The sequence below is a fragment of the Rhineura floridana genome, chromosome 10, assembly GCF_030035675.1.
Source record: "Rhineura floridana isolate rRhiFlo1 chromosome 10, rRhiFlo1.hap2, whole genome shotgun sequence".
Taxonomy (NCBI): Eukaryota; Metazoa; Chordata; class Lepidosauria; order Squamata; family Rhineuridae; genus Rhineura; species Rhineura floridana.
Window position 1 is genome coordinate 14,743,909 of NC_084489.1, and position 8,773 is coordinate 14,752,681.

Below are 8,773 nucleotides of genomic sequence, written 5' to 3' on the forward strand. Positions count from 1 at the left end.
ATCTTGTGTGTACTTTCTGCAACCCACAAAAGAACATCATGGACATCTAGATGCCCTAAAGAGCAAAAATGAGCTGGAGCTCGTTGCTTATCCAAGACAATGTATACAAAGTATTACAGTGTCTTATTGCATTAGTTTAACAGATTAAAAAGGTAACACTTCTGTCCCGATTCCTAAACTTCCTTTCAGACTACAGTACCTGTTGTGTTAAGGAACTGTGGCTTTTTCAGCCGACATACCGGCCTTTTGCACAAATGTCTTTCACACTGTTGCAACAAACATCTTGTTTTTGTCCCTCCCTCGTTATACACATGCACCCTGTAGTTCTCCCCCAAATTCACTGTGTGAGTTAGTGTCTGGACACAGGTGTGTGTGTGGGAAAAGGAGGAAGAGGAAGCTGCTACTCATGACTCTGCCAGAATACCGGTACAATTTTCATCAGAAAAAAATTAATTGGCATGGGCCTAAAGGGCAGGAATGCATTGCATGCCAGGATGCCTGTCACATGAGCAGCTATAGCTAACACAAAGCTCCTGCGATCTTCCAGGTTCCCAAACAGATTATTTCTTGTTTTATTTATCATGAAAATTAGCACTAAGTTTCTACTATATTCCTCTAGACTTCTGGAACTAGCTTTTATGTTGTATGAAAGGTCAAATAAAATGCACAAATTACCAGGTAAGAAATTGTAGGAATAACAGAATAAAGTGCAGTGTGAAAGCAGCCACTGTATTCTAATTGCTCGATGTCACCGAGGTGCTTGGTGCTTGCACAGGGTTAAATGCTCTTTTAAGACACCAGATTGGGGAAAAACTAACTCAACCCCTCAAATATATAAACTTTTGTAATATATTCCTGGATATAGGAGACCATTTTCTATGGCTAGGCTGAATGCTTTGCAAATAGCAGTTATGGAAGGCTGATGTGCCAAGCTGCCTTGGCATTTGACAGGTTGTCCTTGCGAAAAGAGCTCAGTTGCAATGTTAGCCAATGTTCTTCTATACTGTAATTTTTATAGGGCTATAAGATCCCAATTTATCTCCTCAGTGTTTTCCACTTGGGGAACTTAGATTAATTTTATGTTTCTATTTTAATAGCAGACTCTAGCCCAAAGATTACGGAAAATCTAGCCAAGTTCCTTGCTATAGCCATCAAAACTAGACCACAACTGATAAAGGGAAAATAAGTCTTGAGTCAAAATTGTATGCATTTTTAAAACAATTTCTATATATATACAGTCTATAAGAAGGGACACAGCAGATTTGCTTCATGGCTTGATATTCAAATGGATTAAAAAAAAAGGAAAATGGATTGCCTTCAAGTCAATCCCAATTTATGGCGACCCTACGGATAGGTGTTTCATGGTAAGTGGTATTCAGAGGTGGTTTACCATTGCCTTCCTCACTGGCCCAAGGTCACCCAGTGAGCTTCATGGCTGTGTGGGGATTCAAACCCTGGTCTCCCAGGTCATAGTCCAAGACTCTAATCATAAGACCAACATAATTTTGGAGGAAATGTCAAAAAGTTGATACTTATTTACTGGACCACTTGTGTCTTGGGTAGCACTTCATGAATCCAATGATGTGGACTGTAGCCCACTTATGCCATGGATAGCCAACATGGTGCCTTCCAGATTTTGTAGACTACAACTCCCATCAGCTCCAGCCAGCATGGCCAGGGAAGGTGGGAGTTTAGTCCAAAACACTAGGACGGCACCACATAGGCAACTCCTGCCTCCTGCCTTATCACTCAATCTTTAAGGTGCCACAAGACTCTTTGCTGGTTTTGGGACAAGAGGCTAACAAGCCTACCAATCAGGAAACAATCTGGCCAGTGTCATCATTTAATCTGTTTCAGGAAGCCAACTATTAACATTTATATTTGATAGGCCAGTGAGATCCCAATATGACAGCAGTACAGAAATTATTGCCTCTGAATTGAGACAACTTCCAGAAGGGTAACTATGCCTAGTTTTTTATAGCAACAGATTTATTTTGCCCATCCTGCATCTGATGAAGTGGACTCTAGTCTATGAAAGCTGAAGCCACAATAAATCTGGTAGCCTTTAAATTAATACAAGACTCTGAGTTGTTTTAATTCAAGGCTGTAGAATCTTTTTTAGATTTTTATTTTAAATGCTGTGTAGAATGATGGGACAAAGACAGAACTGAAAGTGCATTAGTAAAAACTGGTTTATAATTAATATGAAATAAACTCCAGGATATAACAAACTACACAGAAATATAAATGGATAAATTTTGAAAGATCATCGTGGCTAAGTGGATCAAAGTGTTTTCAAAATAGCTAAAGTAATGGAATGAGTTGACAGTGACAGAACCTGAATCACATGCTGCATTAAATATAGTGCTGTAATGAAATGCTATAAGGAGAAGAGTAAGAAAAGCAGGACAAGGGTTGTCAGCTGTAGCTGCACCTTTAATGCCAACTCAATGTGCAGGAATTAGCATGTGAAAAATGCTCATCTCACAGGTTGCCTTCCACAAGCGGACCACATGCATGGAGAAGAGCGATCATAGGAACTGTAATTGATTGCTGTAAACCATCCAGACAGCTTCAGCTATGGGGCGGTATACAAGTGCAATAAATAAATAAATAAACTGGCCTTCCCCAAACATCATGCATTCCACTAGCTCCACCCTGACATCTGTGCACTGAATAGTACATCTTCAGAGAAGCAGATATACATACACAGTTATACCTGCATAGACATTTCATGTGAAGAGGACTCCTATACAATTGCTCCAGTCACATAGAGGGCCTACATGCATACAGCTGTAGACATACAGGTGCCCCTTTAGAGACACTCAACATGTGGATATCAGTGGTAGCAGGACATGTGCCAGCAGGTGCAGCCCTCCTCCCCACATATAGAGTCTACATATAGAGCAGCCTTTCCCAACCAGTGTGCCTCCACATGTTGTTGGACCACAACTCCCATCTTTCCTGACCATTAGCAATGCTGGCTGAGGCTGATGGGAGTTGTGGTCCAACAGCATCTGGAGGCACACTGGTTGGGAAAGGCTGATATAGAGGATAAGACAGACTAGGCTATGTACTTAGGGAAGACATACCCTATTAACTCAGTTGCAGTTACCACCTCAAAATCTCCCTGGCTGTGAAGCCAGGCCTTTGAAAACTACAGGATTTGTTGTGAATAGGGAAGTAGCACTCCTCAAGTCCACTTGTCAGCATCAGCTGGACATAAACCTGTCATTCCTGTGCACCTCATCTTACAAGTCTATAGGATGGACCCAAGCTAATTAAGACACATAAGTGAAACAAGTCCTAAGTGGTACACCAAAAAAATAACTTTGGCTTTTGATTTAAAGGATTAAGGCTTCAGATAACTAAATAGAGAAACTAGCAGGTTGCATTAAAATTAACATAAACAGGAGCATCATCACTGATCTTAGACTAGTACAGTCTCATAAAGAAGTCTTAGTAACTTTTCTAGCAAAATGTGACATGCCCTTAGCATAGGACCCACTTCAAAGAGTGGCAGAGATTCCTCGGAAGAACAAAGGCAAGGACAAAAACATGTAAAAAAAATCAGCCATTGTTATGTTCTGCCCCAAGAGGAGAGGAGGGATAGCACAGGAGGAAAGCCAGCATCTAAATCAAATCAGAAGACTTTCTCAAGCATGTGCACCTGGTTGGTAATACTTAACACATCGTTCAGTTTATGGAAGTAACTTTTAAAGGTATACTTACAATGTGATGTCTCCCTTCCTGGGTTTTATTATCAGCCAGCAACCATAAGCAGAACTCTATCAATGTATTATCTGTTTTCCTATTTGTACCTTTAAAAGATCAGTGCCAACTTCCTGCAAGTGGATAATAAATTTTAAATGTATTCACCTTTCATGCTAACTCTTGACCCGACACTTGTTTTGTCATGTAGGGACGCCCTCCTGAGTCAGAAAGCTACAAATTCATATATATGCCGAAGCACAGAGTGCATGTCCTCGAGTTCTACGCATACTTGAAAATGGAAATAGACTGCCTTTAAGTCGATCCGGACTTACGGCTACCCTATGAATAGGGTTTTTATGGTAAGCGGTATTCAGAGGGGGTTTACCATTGCCTCCCTCTGAGGCTAGTCCTCCCCAGCTGGCTAGGGCTTGCTCAGCTTGCCACAGCTGCACAAGCCAGCCCCTTTCTTGTGTGCAACTGCCAGCTGGGGGGCAACTGCGCTCCTTGGGACTATGCAGCTTGCCCACAGCTGCACAGGTGGTAGGGCATGTAACCCGTGAGCAGAGCTTAGAAAAGTTACTTTTTTGAACTACAACTCCCATCAGCCCCAGCCAGCATGGCCACTGGATTGGGCTGATGGGAGTTGTAGTTCAAAAAAGTAACTTTTCTAAGCTCTGCCCCTGAGCCACTCACAGTGGGGGTGATCTTTAGCTGGCCCTTTACACCCAGGAGACACGAGCAGGGATTTGAACTCACAGACTCTGGACTCCCAGCCAGGTCTCCTCTCCACTGTGCTATACCAGCTATCTACACAGCTACTTACACAGGCAGAAATCCAGGGGGCTGACTGAACTTTAGATTGCACTAAAGGAAAATGAGCATTGCCAAAAAGGCAAAACTGGTGAGAATGTAAAGCTCAAAGAGGAAGGGAGCACAAGATGTTCAGCTTTGCCTTCTCAAACATCAGGAACCAAAGAAAAAAATTTCACGTGCACTGACATCCTGACCAGTGATTTCAGCACACCTTTCTTCTAAATAAGTAGTTGTTCCCAGCCCTGTGCATTTAACTTAAGTTGTAAGTAAGTTTCACTGCAATCAAGGAGACTTACTACAAAGTAAATATAACGCCCTGTGAGGACACACAGTCCTTAACAAGAGAATTCAAACTAAATTCAAACTTCAGATTCCACTGCCTTTACTAAAAACATCTGTAACAGGCACAACTTCAAAATATCAAAGAATGAACAAAACTTCACCTTAACATAACCCAAATATTCATGACATGAAAAAGAGAATTGCAAAATTTACCAGGACAGAAAAGGGTCCTTAGATGATGTTGAAGTCCAATTTGTGTTGGTTTTTGCAGTTGCCGCAGGCATACAACAAGACAGTCCTTGGTAGTCTGGTGCCTCTAAATCTGTATTTTTCCACAGACCCCTGGACTGAAAAGGCAAGGTACAGGAACTGGTGTTCCTGGGCTGCCTTTCCAACCCCCATTGAATTAAAAAACCTTCCATGAAAAGCCAAAAAGGACTTTTTGCCAAATAGTGGCGTTTTGGGTTGACAGCTACGATAGACGATTGTTTGCTTGCCCTCCCAGCAAAAGGAAGGAAGGGTAGAACAACTACTCATCTAAGTTTTAGTGATGTGCAGAGTCACGAGGGAAAACAGAGGAGGAAGCAGAATTGAAGCAGATTCTAAAACAGGAACTCCTCTCTGCTTTTATTCCAAAAACAAGACACCCCTATTCCTTTAAAACAGTTTGACCTTTTGGCACAGGCACAAGGGGAACGATTAAACTCCACTAAGGAAGTACTGCAAACTTATCCCCCCCTTTTTTTAGTTGCCATGGATATAGTACTGGGTGATACAAAACCCTCCAATTTGAATTGCAAAGCAACAGCAAGCAATGAAGAACACACAACTTGGTATTCTGAATGCAGACAGGCCATGGAACTTCCATTTGAGAGCTGGACAAGTACCAACTTGCATAGCAGTGCTTGAGAAAGACTTATCAGAAGGACTTCCAGGTAGAGTCACAATGCTGGGGACTTGTAACAGCACACCTATTTTTGATTAATAACAGACAAGTATTATACAGCCACAACAGTGGCTGTATATAATTGCCAGCATGGATTTTTGCATTTCGCAACGTTAAATTGAAAGTACCTGCGTTACATAATCTCATTTCAAAACAATCCTTACAAAACTTATAGTCCTGAACTCAGAAAAGCTTGCTTAACAACCTTCTAAATTTTCATGGTGATACAACAGTCAGAGAGAATCGAGAGTTCAAAGTCTAAAAAAACAGAGAGAAAACAGACCTCTGTTGGACTTTTTTCTGTAAGTACTCTCATAATTTGTTGAAATTCATTAAAAATCAGCCATGTTCACAGAGTACCTGGAATCCTATTACTGACCTTGCCCCATACTCCGACCTTCACCTTCTGCAGTTTCAAAGTTAAAAAAAAATGCCTGGCTGATTTTTAATTAATTTAAGAAATTTAGCATTGGAGTCAATGATAAGCACGGGCATGCTCAGTAAGAACCAACGGTCAGTGTTCTAAAAGCCAGACTCACAGCTGCTTGGTTTGCCTAATCAGGGGGCCACACCCACACCAGACATTTATTTCACTTTAGACAGTCATAGCTTCCCCCAAAGCATCCTGGAAAGTGTAGTTTGTGAAGGGTGCTCAGAGGAGACTCCTATTCCCCTGACAGAGCTCCAGTGGCCAGAGTGGTTGAACCATCAGTCGCTCTGATTGAAGCCCTGTGAGGTGAAAACGGCATCTCCTAGTAATTCTCAGCACTCTTCACTGACTACACTTCCCAGAATTCTTTGGGAGAAGCCATGACTGTCTAAATTGGCATAAAGGTCTGGTGTGGATGTGGCCAAGGACAGCTTTGGTTTAAAATTGGGTGGGAGGCTACATGTGCCTGCTGTAGAATAAAAGGTGGGGGAAACCCTGAAAAACAATGATACTGTTCACAAAGTTTTCCTTTTGAAAAGGAAAGGGCCTTCCCTTCTGTCCAGTGTCCACCAATCCAATCTCCTCCCTTCCCTCTCTTCTCCCCTTCCTCCCTCCCCCTCCCTTTCCTGCCTTCCTCCTCTTCCTCTCCCACCCCTTCCCCTCCCCCTCCCCCAGGTCATTTTCACCTATTCTACATATGATTGCACAGGAGTAAATCCCACTGAACTCAAAAAGCATGCAAATGATCAAACCTGCCCTCCCTCCTCCTCCTCTCTCCTATCCCCTCCCTCTCGCCCCTTCCCTCCCCCATTCTTTGCTCCTCCCTTCCCCTCCCCCACCCCCTTCCAATCCCCACCTTCTCCTGCAGGGGGAAGGGAGAATTCCACCTTGTGGTTTTTCCCATTACAGGGTTGCAAGAACACCTGCACTTGGCTGACTTTCTCTCCTCTCCTAAAGATACAGGATCAGTCTCAGGCCATGAACCTGGCAACCCTAATTCTGACTGGTGGTGACCCTGGTAAGCGGTATTTAGAGGGGATTTACCATTGCCTTCCTCTGAAGCTGAGAGGCAGTGACTGGTCCAAAGTCACCCAGTGAGCTTCATGGCTGTGTGGCAATTCAAACCCTGATCTCCCAGGTCATAGTCCAACACCCAACAGGTATTTCTATCAAACTTTAAAAGCAAGGAAATTGGGCAGCTATAGTGAATGCACCAGGGGAGGAGGAGACCTGACCTCCTGTCTGAGATATTCTGCCCTACACATTTGTAAAAATGTAAACACACTTTGGGTTGGTCTTTCACAGTCCAATCCACTTGCTGTGTAACTTGGAAGAATTTGGTAACATATGCCTCTGAGCATATCGTGAGTGGTGGTAACACCTGCAATCAGCCCAAATAACAGAAGCAAGACATGTGCTGTGCTGATCTTGTTTTAGCAGGGAGGAAGCAACAATATTGAGACAGTTGATATAGTTCATATAGTCACTGTAAATATGTTTGATTTACTTTGCAATTTTTGTGAGGTTTCCTATAGTAAATCATTATTTTTCTTCTGTTTCTGTGAATATGTGAAGTATAGCAACACTTTGTAACACTAAAAAAAACTCCAAAACCTGTTGTGGAATAATGGCACTGACTCTTCTGCATAATAGTTTCCAAAGGACATGAGGAGCATCTCAGTTTGCACAAGATAAAACAGTGGGAGGGGAAATATACTCTAGCAAATTCTAGGTGTGCTCTATGTTTTTAATTGACCGTGCCCACTTTTCCTTAAATGAAGTGGTTTAAGCATAGCAGGCTGAAAACATGCATCTTGGGCAGGCCAAGTTTGTTTTTTCCAGCATCTAGAGTCATTGTTTAAGTAGCAACATATTGTAATCTTTTTGATTTTACATGAAACTGCAGTTTCAGATTCAACTGTTAATACACCAAAAAGAGAAACAGAGCATAACTTCCAGTTTGAAAAGGCTGTCTTCACTATCCTATAACTTTGACCAATAAAAAGTCTTTGAAATTAATAAAAATAAATTTGACACAGATTTCTAGGATGAATCATGAGAGAAATATAATTTTATAGGTTAGACTCTCTGTAGAAACAGTAGTAACACAGGAAAGAAGTAAAGTAAGAAGAACATCAACAAACATACAAAAATGTAATTCTCCATTGCCACCACTCACCATATGCTCAGAGGCACATGTTACCAAATTCTACACAGCAAGTGAATTGGACTGTGAAAGACCAACCCAAATTGTGTTTGCATTTTTACAAATTTGTTGGGCAGTACAATATCTCAGAGAGGAGTTCAGGTCTCCTGCTCCCCTGGAATATTCACTGTAGTTGTCCAATTTTCCTGCTTTTTAAAGTTTGATAGAAATATCCGTTGGCTATAGGTAAGTTCTTAAACTGCAAGGCTTTTTGCCTATTAGTGAATAATCTCTAGATGTGTGTGTGTGTGTGTGTGTTGAGACGAATGTAAGTTGAGTGGTTAATGTGCATAATAATTGGCCATTGTACACATTCACTGGGCCTTGTGGAGAATGTGCACGTTAACCTTCCATGAAGAGGGAATTGTGCACATTTCCCAGT

At 41.9% G+C, this 8,773-nt stretch overlaps 1 protein-coding gene across 2 annotated transcripts in view; it reads right to left on the bottom strand.

Annotated features, from left to right (window-relative positions):
- The window catches only part of ITPRID1 (ITPR interacting domain containing 1), an 88,666-nt gene extending 83,365 nt beyond the window's left edge, over nucleotides 1-5,301 (bottom strand). Inside the window, exons 1-2 of one of the 2 annotated variants that reach the window (XM_061586128.1) lie at nucleotides 5,023-5,301; nucleotides 3,733-3,845 (exon numbers count right to left, since the gene is read on the bottom strand). The gene's annotated coding sequence lies outside the window, so the exon portion shown is untranslated. The remainder of the gene's footprint in view (nucleotides 1-3,732; nucleotides 3,846-5,022) is intronic. The other variant, XM_061586126.1, reaches the window with a different exon arrangement.
- Between the last annotated feature and the right edge of the window lie 3,472 nt (nucleotides 5,302-8,773).